Below are 12,581 nucleotides of genomic sequence, written 5' to 3'. Positions count from 1 at the left end.
AACAGTTGGAGCTCTGTCTCACATGCCAGCCCTCTAATAAGTCCAAATGCTGCAGGCTCCCAGGCTGGTGTTCCTGTTTGTGAACATGCCAAGTGATAAATGCCACATAGCTGCTCTTTGCCTGCTGCTGTGGCTGAGAGGTTAGTGGGCAGCTTTGAAGAGCAGAGGGTATGAGTTCTAAACCTGCTTCCTCCTCTGTTTTTGTCCCTACTGTGGATACTTCTGGCCAGTGTTGCAAATGCTGTGTGTCTTGCTGGTTCAAGTAGGTACGTTGGTGGGACTAAAATGCATCTTGCCTGGATCTCAGCCTCTGTCTTTGTGAAACAAGCTACCAGCACCCTGCTTTACCAGAATGGTCTTGAGGCTCCGGTTGTGACAGAGATCCCAGGCCTTCCCCCTGGCAAAAGGCTTTCTTCCAGCTGGTGAACGCCTCCATAGAGACTTACCTAGCCATGAGGAGACACCTGCATTTGTTTCACATGCCTGCCTGCTGCCAAGGGAGCTGTCTTTCTGCCATTATCCTGCTCTGTTCAAAAAGGTATTCCTTGGACAGATGGATGTGAATGTCATAAAGGGACTTGAACCCTGGGTTCACGGATTACTAGCAGTGCTTTGCTGTTGCGGTGACATTGTGTGTGTGCTTTATTTGGGGCATCTCAGCATGGTTGGTGGTGGTGCCTGTGGTGGTGTAGCTCATTTCTAGTGGCTGGCAGAGGGGTGTTTACCTGGCAAATTGGTGCTCAGTGGTTCTATGCCTGCCTCCACCCCAGCCTGGTTCGCCATGGCCTTGCTTCTCTATCAGTGTTGAAGCTGGGTACACGCAGTGATTGGCTCCATGGATGTTGAACTGATGACGCATGGATGCAACACCAATGATGCACTGGCATCGGGACACTGCTCCATGGATAACAGGCTATGTCAGGATTTCCATAGATGCTGCCAGTGTTATTGGGAGTTCTGCCCCAGCGTGGTCATAGGCTTAGTATACAGTAGTCATTTTGCCAATGTCAGTGGGCCATTGGTGTTGCCCCCAAAAAAGATTGGGCTGTAAATTCCATTGTGTTCAATGGGCCTAACTCCCAGGAAAGTGTGCATCAGACTGCAGCCTTAGGCTGGTTTATGCTGGTTTGGATCTCACTGATGAGGACAGAGAAAGAAATTTTCTGGCATTTCAATACGATTGGGAGTTTTACCTGGACTTTGTTGCTATTGTTATAAATTACAATTATTTGTCATTCATGTGTTTACATTTTTGTAACCTGCACCTGCTAGTCCAAACTGTGAAGGAAAGCAACCTAACGAATGGACTTACTAATAAATAGCTCATGTTTAATTTTAGTGTGATGTTGCCTGACTGGCAGTTCCAGGATGCAATGTGTTCTTGCTGCTGTGGACAGCAGGGATTCCAATCCGCTGTGGCTCGACTCAAGTCTATTATTATTATTATTATTATTATTATTATTATTATTATTATTATTATTATTATTATTAACAGTATTTATATACCGCTTTTCAACTAGCCCTGCTACCTTCCCCCTTTGACACAATTTGTGCTTGAATCTTAATGGGCAGCAGTGGGGACTCATCCAGAGTGTTTGGGGGACTTGGTTTGACTCGAGTGCAAGTCGAGTGCAAGAAAAAAACAGCTGCTGGCGATGTGTGTGTGTCCTCAAAGCTCTACTCTTCTTCAAGTGAGGACAGCAGTGCTGAAAGCACCAATCAGTTCCTGATGAAGCCCAGCCATGAACCCCTCTTCACATCACAACTCCTTATTTTGCCCTCAGAAGGAGCGCCGAGTACAGATGGACCTACTGGGAGGAAGGAGGAGGCGTCCCAGCTCAGCATGGTGGGAGGGGATAGGCAGTGCAAGTGAGGGGACAGAAGTTGGAAGCCACAGGGGGGGGGGAAAATCTAAGCAAGCAGGCACACAGAGAATGACACAAAGCAGAGTGTGTAATGGAAATGCGAAAGATCCCTTGAGGAGATAGGGTGTGGAGTCAGCAGTGACCCCGTGCTCTGGCAGGTAAGCATGAGGTTAACACCAGGGCCTCAGATTGCAGTGAGTGTGCTGCACAGGTGCAGCCTCCTGAAGGCAATAGGGCCCTCAGCAATAAAAGCAGCACCTGATGAAGTGAGAGTTTGGTGAGTAGTAGAAGGAAGGAGACTGAACTGAACTGATGATGAACAGGTCCACTGATGAATTACTGGACCTGTTGACTAACCAATGGACTAGCTGACTAATGGACAGATGGATGAACGGACTTCTGAGGACTACTAGAGACTGCTGGAGACGCTGAGATTGGTGGGTGGCTACCATACCCAAGAGGACCAAGGTGTTGCTGTAGTGGCTGGAGAAGCTGCTGGCAGAAGAGAGGAGGAAGGAGGACCTCTGCAGTTTGCACAGGTGAGCAAGTGGTGGGGTCCAGCAGTGCTGCAGTGGAGAACTGGGGCCATTGTTGGGGAGAGAAGGGGAGCTAAAGTGGACATAATTCTATAAGTGAAACTTGGACCGGGAATCTGGCAAAACAGAGTGGCAGCCCAAAAGACTTGAGTTTTCAAGTTTGTGATTCCACTTGATCCTGAGAAAACTCCTGAGTCACTTTGGGTTTCATAACACAAGGATTCGAGTGTGTATGAGTCAGTGAAAACTCGTGTTTTGAGACTCAATTTCTGAGTCGAGTTGCCCAACCTTGGTGGACAGAATACTGTCTTCCTGTGAGCAGTTAAAAAATGTTTACTATTCGCTTTGGGTAGTAAAGGAATTAAGAGTGACCAGAGGCAAAAGATGAATCCCTTGAACCAGGACAATTGGTGTACACACAAAAAACACTGTAAGAAAGAGGGGGGAAAATTACACATTGATCTGACCAGAAGGTTTAGCTCTGAAGATATTTGTTGAATAAGTTTCCATGTCTCACAGGCAGTGGCTAAATGCCTACTGTCATAATCTGTAATAATTATCTTGAGAATCTCCCTTAGCTACCTTTTCATTCAAGATCCATTTAGTTCTGGTGGCTTTATATTTACTTCTCACCCTGCATAAAGAAAAAGCAAACGTTTTTTGCCTACAGTTTTGAATGTGATTAAAATTAGACTTAAAAAAAAGAAGCGAAGAACTTGAGACTAGAGAATTGGCACCTGAAACACATTATTAACACATTCAAAAGCACACCACTCATTATGCTTCCAAAGGATTATCTGTATGTCAGCTTTGCAATAATATCTCCCTGTCAGCTTTCCGTTCTGATTGTGAAAGGATGATGGGACAGGAACACAGGAGGAAGATATATGTATGTGATAATATACCCCCAACACAAATTTATTGATGATATGTAGAAACAGTACTATTTATTTTACTCAGAAGTAAGCCTATTGTGTTCAGTAAGACTGATAGTGCAGTCTTATCCTGTGCTGGACCAGGCTGGCTGACCTGTACAGCACAGAGTACAAGGTGGATCCTGCGCAACTCAAAGTAAGGGGATTTATTTCCCTTTACCCCATGTCATGTGGCAGCCACCTCAGTGTGGCTACTCAGATCTGTGCCAGTGAAATCGTTGGAGCAGATCCAAGCAGCCTGGTGTAAAGCTGGGCTGCTGGGGAGGAGGGATAGAATCTGGTCTAAGTGCCAGAAGCCAGTCACAAACCCTTCCCAGGCTCGGTCCTCCCACTGGCTCACCCACTGCTAACCCTCTTCCCACCCCAAAACACCCCCTTCCGTCCTCATCCTGCCCTCCCCTACCCCCTGTGTCTGCCTCCCCAAGATGGCTCAAATCTATCCCTGCCCAATGTGGATCTGTGACAGGTGCACTTCCTTGCGCTGGCCTCCGACTCCTAAGGAGGTGCAAACGACTTATGGCACATTTGCAACACTACTGGGCTGACCCAACAAGCATTTAGGATTGTGCTCTTAGACTGTAATCCTATCTTACTCACCAGAAACCAACACCTCTGATATATTGGTCAGCGATTAAGCAAGGGGCACCATTTCAAACTTCAGTGAGTGAGGCAGCAAAGATATTTCCGTGAATATTTGGAATAGTGGTGAAATAAGTGTGAGTGCACTAGTATGGGTGTTTGATGGGAGGAGCTTCTTGACAAATGTTAAATGTTCTGCATTGGTATTGAATAATATGCAAAACAAAGTTTGTAAATCATCATCATTTGATGCCCAAGACCAATCCCTAGGAATTTGTTGTGTTCTTTTCTTATAATCATAGCATGTCAGTTTTTCCGTTGTGGCTGTCTTCCATAGCTTTGCTTGGTAAGCTCCAGGAAAGAAAGAGAAAACAGACTATTCATCATGAAATAGAGCAGGGATGGCCAACCTTTCAACTTGAGGGCTCCTGGACCTTGAACAATTGTGAAGAGAAGGGAACTACGATGACAGAGCACACCTACTGAAATTCCTCTTCCGCACAATTGTTCAAAGTCCAGGAGCCCTCAAGTTGAAAGGTTAGCCATCCCTGAAAGAAAGCATGGAAGAAGAAAAAACAAACAGAAGAACACAAAAATAAAAGAATGTGTTTTGTTTTGTTTTTAAAGAAGCTGGTTACTACCTCTAAGTAGAAAAAAAAACTAAAAACGTGATAAGACAACACCTCTGTGAGATACCATTTTGGTGAGTACATTTCCAGGAAGGGCAAGATCAAACCTGCCAAGTTACATTTTACACTTGCAGTTGGGCTTGTTTACCTCAAGGTGAAAACAACAACGACCACCTGAAAGTACGGCTAATCCCACACGGCAGGAGCCAGGCGTGTCTCAGGCATGCCCCCATGCTGGCTTGAACAAAGAAAAGAAATCCAAGGTGTGTATAAACAACAATTAGAACCTAGGCCTGAGTTGCGGGCTTTCCATCACCACCCACAAAGAAGGTGCTGCTTCAGATGAAATCCACCTTTGAAAATTGCAGCTCGGCTTCTAACATACAAAGGAGCATCTCTATTAACTGATTAAAGTGATCACTAATGGCCTTTTTTAGCTTTTATTTTTTTTCAAGAAATGGCATAGCAGGTACTCCAGAGACCAAAAGTATCTTCTATTGTTGCATGGTGACAGGAACAATCGAAAGCATTGGTACACACCAAGTAAATGGAAGAAATCAGAAGAAAACCTCAAAGGTACATAGAGGTGTTTTAAGGTCTAGCCTCCTTTAGGATTTCTAATAACTTGACAAAGCCTTCCATTTTCTGTTTATAATGGCTGCTCAGACAACATTTTTCCCCGTTTTGTTCAGAAAGCACCCCCTGTTGGCATGAGGGCCGGGAATCATTTCCCCTTTCTTAAGTCATCAATAAACAAGCAACTTTATTTGTACATCGTGCTTCTCATCCAGGGTTGTGTTCAATAGGCCGTAGACAGACAAACACTGAAAGAAACAGCTTTACAGATAACTGCCGCACTGACATAAAGAAAGCTGAAGATAAAATAAGAAAAGGAATATTCAGGGCTGTATTTTGGAGATGCAAGGAGACAAATACGTCATATCTACAATCCAAACTTCTTTCCATTTTCAACCAGCTCAGCTTTTACGGCCTCCTCTAAAGAATCCTGGGGACTTTAGAGAATCAAAGTCTAGACTGTTCCACCTCAGGCAGCAGTTGGAGGGTTATATTTTTGAAACTCCCCCCCTGCAATCAATCAAACAATCAATCATGTATGTAGTAAACCAGTGGATCAGAAAGAGATCTCTGCGAAACCTTTCCTTCAATATTCTCATTTACTACAAGCACTGCAATTTATCGTTTTGTTTGCTTGCATTTTGGGAGGTATTCTAAAATATAACCTCACATCTACAGTCTGAAGTGGAGCAGTCCTGAATCTTACCACAGTTTTCAACCTCACTCTGCATATTGTGTAGTAGACTGAGGTCATAGCCTGGGGAGGATACTTTCTAGACACCTATATTGTAGTTTCCCTGCACAGACTTACAGTTCCTAAAGGTTTCTGGGGAGAGGCAATGTGTGTCATAAATAAGCCCATGCAGTACATCTTGAAGTCCCAATTTTTAAACCAATATTAACATGCTGGACGCTATCCCACCCTTGCAAAGAAAGATACTTTAGAGCGGCATTTCTCAAAATGTCGTCTGAGGAGCCCTGAAGCTGCCAGAGACTTCTTCAGAGGCTCTAAGAGTGCACATAAGTGGCCACCATCTGTTCAGCATTGCACCACTCCATGCATGCGTTGGGACTCTCTGAGACTCCATGTATGAACCAGTGGGACTCCCTGAGACTTTGCTTAGGAGTGTAAAGGGCTCCAGAGTCCCAAAAGTTTGAGACGCACTGGTTTAGAATGAAGCCATTGAGATTAAAAATAAAATATCAAATGTAAAAAAAGAAGAAACTAGCATCTAAATGTTTCTTCACCCTCCACACTTGTCATTTGTGTGTGTGTGTGTGTGTGTGAGAGAGAGAGAGAGAGAGAGAGAGAGAGGGAGGGAGGGAGGGAGGGAGGGAGGGAGGGAAAGGGAGTGAGAGAGATCAACTGAGTATGGCTTCAGATTACAATATTTGGGGCTCTATTATTTCCCATCACACAAAACTCCCCTTTGTGTGAACAGCGAGAGAACAGAGAAGTATACACTGTGTTGCGTGTCTTCTAATCTGAGTAGTGGTCTCTCTGTAGTCTCATGGAGGTGTTCATCCTAGACCTAGAGTTCTTCTTGTATGTGCCTAGTTTGAAGGACTAGAGGCTAAACTAGAGGACTAGACTTTGAGGGGGGTTCCTGAACCTTTTGGTTTGGAATGATTTTCATTCTGTGATAGAAAAGAAGACACAAGCAAGAGGAAGAAGAATGTGGTGCTTCCAGCAACTGGGACTCTCAGTTGCTAGCTGGACAAATAATTTTCCACTGGATGTTTGCAACTCACAACCCAGCAGAAGATGCACCTTGCACCCTCAGTAGCATGAGCATGTATTGTGGGTTTTGGGGAAGGGGTGAAACTGATACAAGAAGCAGACAAGGAGCTGTGTGACAAATCTCCACATTCTGTATTCTCTTCCCCTTCCCAGACTACTTTTACTTTTAGATGGGAGTGGTGGGATAGATTGAAGTGTCAAAGAGAGAGGGAGTGAAAGAGTGCATCTGAGGGAGGGCCACAGTGGCCTACCCCCAGATGCAGCAGGACCTGGAATGCTGCCTCTACACACAGACAAACAAACAAAAGCAACTGCTTATTCTGCTCCTTGCTTAGTTTCTTCAGCTGCAGGAGTGCGAGATTTCTGGTTTGATTGAAACGAACCTTGTGAATGAACAAGTGTGGGGTGGTGGTGGTGGCAGTGGCCCAAATCAAACCAAAGAGACTGCATTTCTGTGTTTGAAGAAGCCATGCTTGGAGGAAAGTAAAGAAGTGAATGATCCACTTTCTGCTCAGTTTAAGAGATAGAAAGCAGATCTGTGTGGTTTCATCCACAGCAGGCTGGAGGGAGATGGGACAGTGGCAAATTCAGGGTGAGGGCATCCCAAATCTGCCACCTTTCCCCCCCCCCCCCAAATCTGCTGCTGTTGCCATCTTCATAACCTTGCCTATTTGCTGGGCTGCCCCTGCCTGCCTGTCTCTTTAGCATGGCTCTTTTCTGTTGTCTTTTCTATTTCCGTGCCCTCATCTAAAAAATGCACCCATGTACGTTGGGGGGGGGGAGGAGATCTGGGAATTATTTATCCAGTTTATTGCATGCTGCTTCTATTAGCCCCCCCCCCCCCCACACACACACACATGGCATAGAACTGTGAGATACATGGTCTGCTTGCTTGCATTAGCAAAGTCCTCACAGGAACTAATTTTGCAATTTGCAAATTCAAGACAACAGTGCACCTTGCAGCCTCTGTGCTGTGCCAGTGAGTGTGGGGTGGTGGTGGTGGTGATGGTGGAGAGGGGATCTGATAGGAGCTGCAGACAGTGAACCGTATGGAGGGCAGCTGCTTTCAAAAACACGCAGCTGTCAGTCAGTCACCAAGCCTGAGTGAACAGTGGCAGCTATGCCTGCTCTCAGCAGCCAGTCAGCCAGCCTTTTCTCCACTAAGGACAGAGCGTGTGTAAAACCAGCAGCCAGCAAACAGTTCTGCAAAGGCAAAACCTAAAGATGCCCAAATTGCTTTGTGAGATCCTCCCAAGTATCAAAGGCACCATCTCCTTCGGATTGCATCAGAGGAACATTTATGATCAAGAGAAGTTCGGCAATCAAGCATCAATTTTGTGATCCTTGAAAGCAAATCTACTTATATGCAGAGCTCCAGCTTGGGGAAACACATTTACAGCCCAATCCTACCTAAACTCCAGCACAGCCTCTGCAGCATGGCACAGTGGAGATTTTGTTGCTGAAGGTCTCCTTGGGGTAAGGGGACACTTGCCCCCTTGCCCTGTGATAAGCCCCAGCAGCCACAAAAGGCTGACTCGACCTGCACTAGCTATATCATTGATAAACCCCATTGAACAAAGTGCGACATACTTCTGAGTAAACATGTAAAGAATTGCACTGTTATTAACACAGGGTTAAATTACACAGGTCAACACACATTTTGCTTCCTTAAACGTTACACCAGTTCCTGGGTATATTTGGGGTGCCGATTCCAAAAATGGCCTCCGTTTTGCCCTATCACATCTAGTTTTGGAGACACGGCATAGCCTCTTTAGCGAATAGTTCAAGCAGCTTCTTCATGAGGAAGCCTACACCATGGCTTCCTCGTGAGGAAGTTGCTTGAACCATTCACTAATGACGCTATACTGTATCTCCAAAACTAGACGTGATAGGGCAAAACGGATGCCATTTTTGGAATCGGCACCCTAAATTCATATCAAACCACCATAAAGTTTGGGTAAAACTTTTCTGACCCTCAATTTTGTAGGCCTGTGTTAAGTGTGCAGCACCAGCCCAAGATCTCCTGGCACTTGAGGTGGTGTGCCAATTGCTGTCCCTGTCCACCTGATGATGTGTCCACCTCTGCTCCTCCAACCCTGTAGCCCATGACTCTCCTCCACACTTCTCTTCGGTTCCCCTCTTCCTTTTCCAAACCAGGGAGGAAGAGGACCAGTGGATGCAAGTGAGTGAATGAAAGTGAGTACCTGAGATGACTGCTCTTCTGGTTCACATTCTTAAACTCTTGGCATCTGGAAATTATTTATTTATTTATTCATTCATTCATTTATTTATTTATTATTAACACACACAAACATACAAACGTATAACATACATTTAGGAGTGCTAAATACCATATACCATTACTAATTAATCATACTATATCTCCTAATCTACTTACTCATCTATTTCTACCTCTTATTGATTTATCCATTTATTTATATAATATACAATACATTTTCCCTAATGCCCTATACTATATTTTCTAAATATTCACTTTCTACCAAGCGTAAACTAACTTCAATTGCTCATTAATATTAAAACAAAATAAACTAATTACCAAAATTATCTCCTCAGCTATTTCAACTCCAATCTAATTCTCCAGTCTAATTACACTTTTTTTTCTTTGACATAATAACCACATATAAAACAATTCTTCCACATGTTTACATTGCCAGCTATATACATTTTTTACTACATTCTAATTCATATTTATCAATTTCATACATATTCTTTTTTTTTTTTTTCTTCAAATAAATTTGGGCCATTGTTATTAGCTGAATAAATCCTCCAATTTTCTTTAACCCTCAAATTACCCCTCAGGGTTCTTTTTCTCTCTTACTTTCCATTTTTTCTCCTGTAATATCTTTAATAATTTATCTCTATAACAGAATCTGATAGATCCACACTTTCTTATATAGGGTGTGTTCATTCTTCCAGTTAACTGGGATATATTTTCTCCTTCTTATTCCAACAAATTTTGTAATTTGTGCATTCCTGTTACTCTGTCCATCTTATCTTTCTTGGTCTCCATCAGCGCCTCTTCTTCGTCCTGTTGATCATCCTGTTGATTTTCCTCCTTGTCAGCTTTTTCACTCCCTTGTTTATCTTCTGCTTGTTTCTTCACATCTTCCAGTTGTTCCTTACATACATCTATCTGTTGGGAAAGAGTCTCCAGACTGACTTGAATCTGTGAGGACCAACTCAGCTGCTGTCGCTCCATAACAAGCAATCTCTCCGTATTAATCAAGATTTTCTGTATCCACATTTCTGGAACAGAATCCATTTTGCAATTTCTCTCTAGTCCACTAGATGTCCACAACGTATTATTCTCCTCACTTCCACCATGTCATTACTACTCTGCCATCCACATTCCTTACATACCTCTTGCAGATAACAGTCCAGTGCGGTTAACGGAGAGAGAAACAAAACGCAAGAAAACAGTTTCACCATCTCTGGTGCAGAGAAAACAAAGCTCTTTCAAATCTAATGAGAATTGTATTTATATCCAATTATGTCCAAGAATAATTCTGGATTTTAGTTCGCACCCAAGTTATAGTTGTAATTATAATCCATCACCAATTTATTCCATGAGAGAGAAAAAGAGCACTTTCAACCTCCTTAAAAAGACTCTCGTTAATACCTCCAATATATTCACGGCTTTTAGCCACATCAGTCAAACAGAGCTGGGGACAATATTAACACTTACTTATCTTAAATTTCCAGCTTAAACTTTACACTTCACGCTTTTTTTTCTTCCTCCATATGGCATCTCAGCACGGAACCAGCAGCTTGATTGCAGATCACTGCACCTCCCCCAATATTGTCACAAATGGTTAGATTTCTCTGAGAAGAAACCCACCCACCCCCTACTCCGCAGTTGGGCTTTCAGTTTCCCAGGGCATCTGGAAATTATAGAGCCTCTAAAATATATATGCTAATTTCACCTAAGGCATCACTTAAGGTCTGGGCACTGTTTTCTCTTTAACTAGATACATCATTCAGATTTGACTGGAGTAGAAATGGAAAGGGTTTTCTAATCTGAAAAGTAAATTAGTGTTTCCATCTCCTTTCAAGGACACTTGAATTAGTTTTCTTCCAACATATCTGCTTAAGAAGTAAGCAAGTATCTATCTATCTATCTATCTATCTATCTATCTATCTATCTATCTATCTATCTATCTATCTATCTATCTATCTATCTGAAGCAATGAAAAAGTGAATACAATAGAAACTCAGTCCCTGATTCTGTACCTTGGGGCAGAGTCCGAATGGCTTTGTTACCCTGCACATGCCCAATCTCGTCTGATCTTGGAAGCTAAGCAGGGTCAGGCCTGGTTAGTACTTGGATGGGAGACCACCTGGGAATACTGGGTGCTGTAGGCTTATACCATAGTCTTTCGAGACTGAAGGTTGCCAACCAACCAAATGAAATGGTGTAGGCAGCCCTAACATATGTGTAGTGTGTGTTGATAACTGACATAATCTACATAGCTGTTTGGAATTAAGTTCCATTTGAAAATACAACCCATTCATTCCCAATATTGATGTATCAGCAGGCCAAAGACTGTATCTTGAACTGATCCCTTAGCACCAGTGCTTCTATTTTCTGTCTAATCTCTTTTTTTCTTGTCTTTTTGGTGATGCTATTAGACCTAAACTATAACTAAAGTTCCATCTCCTTGATGCAACCAGAAATTCCCCTTTTATTCTGCACATATAAATATTTTTTCCTAATACTTTAAAACACCCTTAATCAATTTTATGTTTGGGCAGCCAAAGAATGTGCAGTATTGATGAGCAATTACATAGGTAGTCATAACCAGATGTGTGATTTTTCAGTGATAACGAAATAAAAACACATAACACCACTTTCTGTACTTCTCACTTTTGCAAAAAAAAAAAAAAAAAAAAAAATCTGCAAAAAATTAAAGCACCTCTACATATTGGTCACTGTAGACTGGTTGGGCTGGATGGGGTGATGGTGCACAGGCAGTGGCTTTTTCTGCTGACACTGTACCACCTATATCACCTACTCTGTACACTTTTAAAGTGATTATAATTTGTAATTATATTCCATGTGCCCTTGAGGAAAAAACAACAACACATAATACCGCTTTCTCCACTTTCCTTCATTGGGCAAAAACAAAATCTGCAGAAAACTGATACAATTTAAGAACATCTCTAGTCATAAATGAAGTGTAATCCAGGTGTAAACCTGGCCACCAGAACAGATTCATCCTGCATCTTGGTTGGCATACCAACCTCTACAGACCTGATGAACAGCAGCGGACCTCCCATAGACGAGATGGGGCAAAGCCCTAGGCACTGGCCGCAGGAACCTGTGGAAGCCTCTCTGAGGCTCCAGATGGGCAGAAACTGTGCTTCTGGTTTTCCAGAACCACAGTTTAAAGCATCAGGGAACCTTATAGAGGTTTCTCTGACGCAACTGGAGGTTGCGCAAGGCTCTGTGAGCCTCAGGTGAGTGGGGGAGGGGCAGCTTTTCGAGCGAGGAGGGGCGGTGACAGCTTGCAGGGGGGTGCCATCACGGACCTTTGTCCCGGGCATGGGGCTGAGAAAGTCCGCTGCTGCTGATGAACCTGAGAAGTCAATATGGTACAGTACAAACAGGCTAAAGAAGGGTGTCCCCTCCCTACCACAAATCTATATGCAAAAGTTTCCTTTTCTTCCTTCCTTTGACATAGAAAGACTATTGCACTTGT

The 12,581-nt window shown here is 43.4% G+C and overlaps 1 pseudogene; it reads left to right on the top strand.

Moving 5' to 3' along the window:
- The first annotated feature begins 11,125 nt into the window (after positions 1 to 11,125).
- On the top strand, positions 11,126 to 11,244 carry LOC136637683 (5S ribosomal RNA; annotated as a pseudogene).
- The last annotated feature ends 1,337 nt before the right edge of the window (positions 11,245 to 12,581 follow it).

This window comes from Tiliqua scincoides, chromosome 1 (assembly GCF_035046505.1).
Source record: "Tiliqua scincoides isolate rTilSci1 chromosome 1, rTilSci1.hap2, whole genome shotgun sequence".
NCBI lineage: Eukaryota > Metazoa > Chordata > Lepidosauria > Squamata > Scincidae > Tiliqua > Tiliqua scincoides.
The sequence above is the reverse complement of the archived record's forward strand: the minus strand, read 5'-3'. Positions and strand labels throughout refer to the sequence as shown.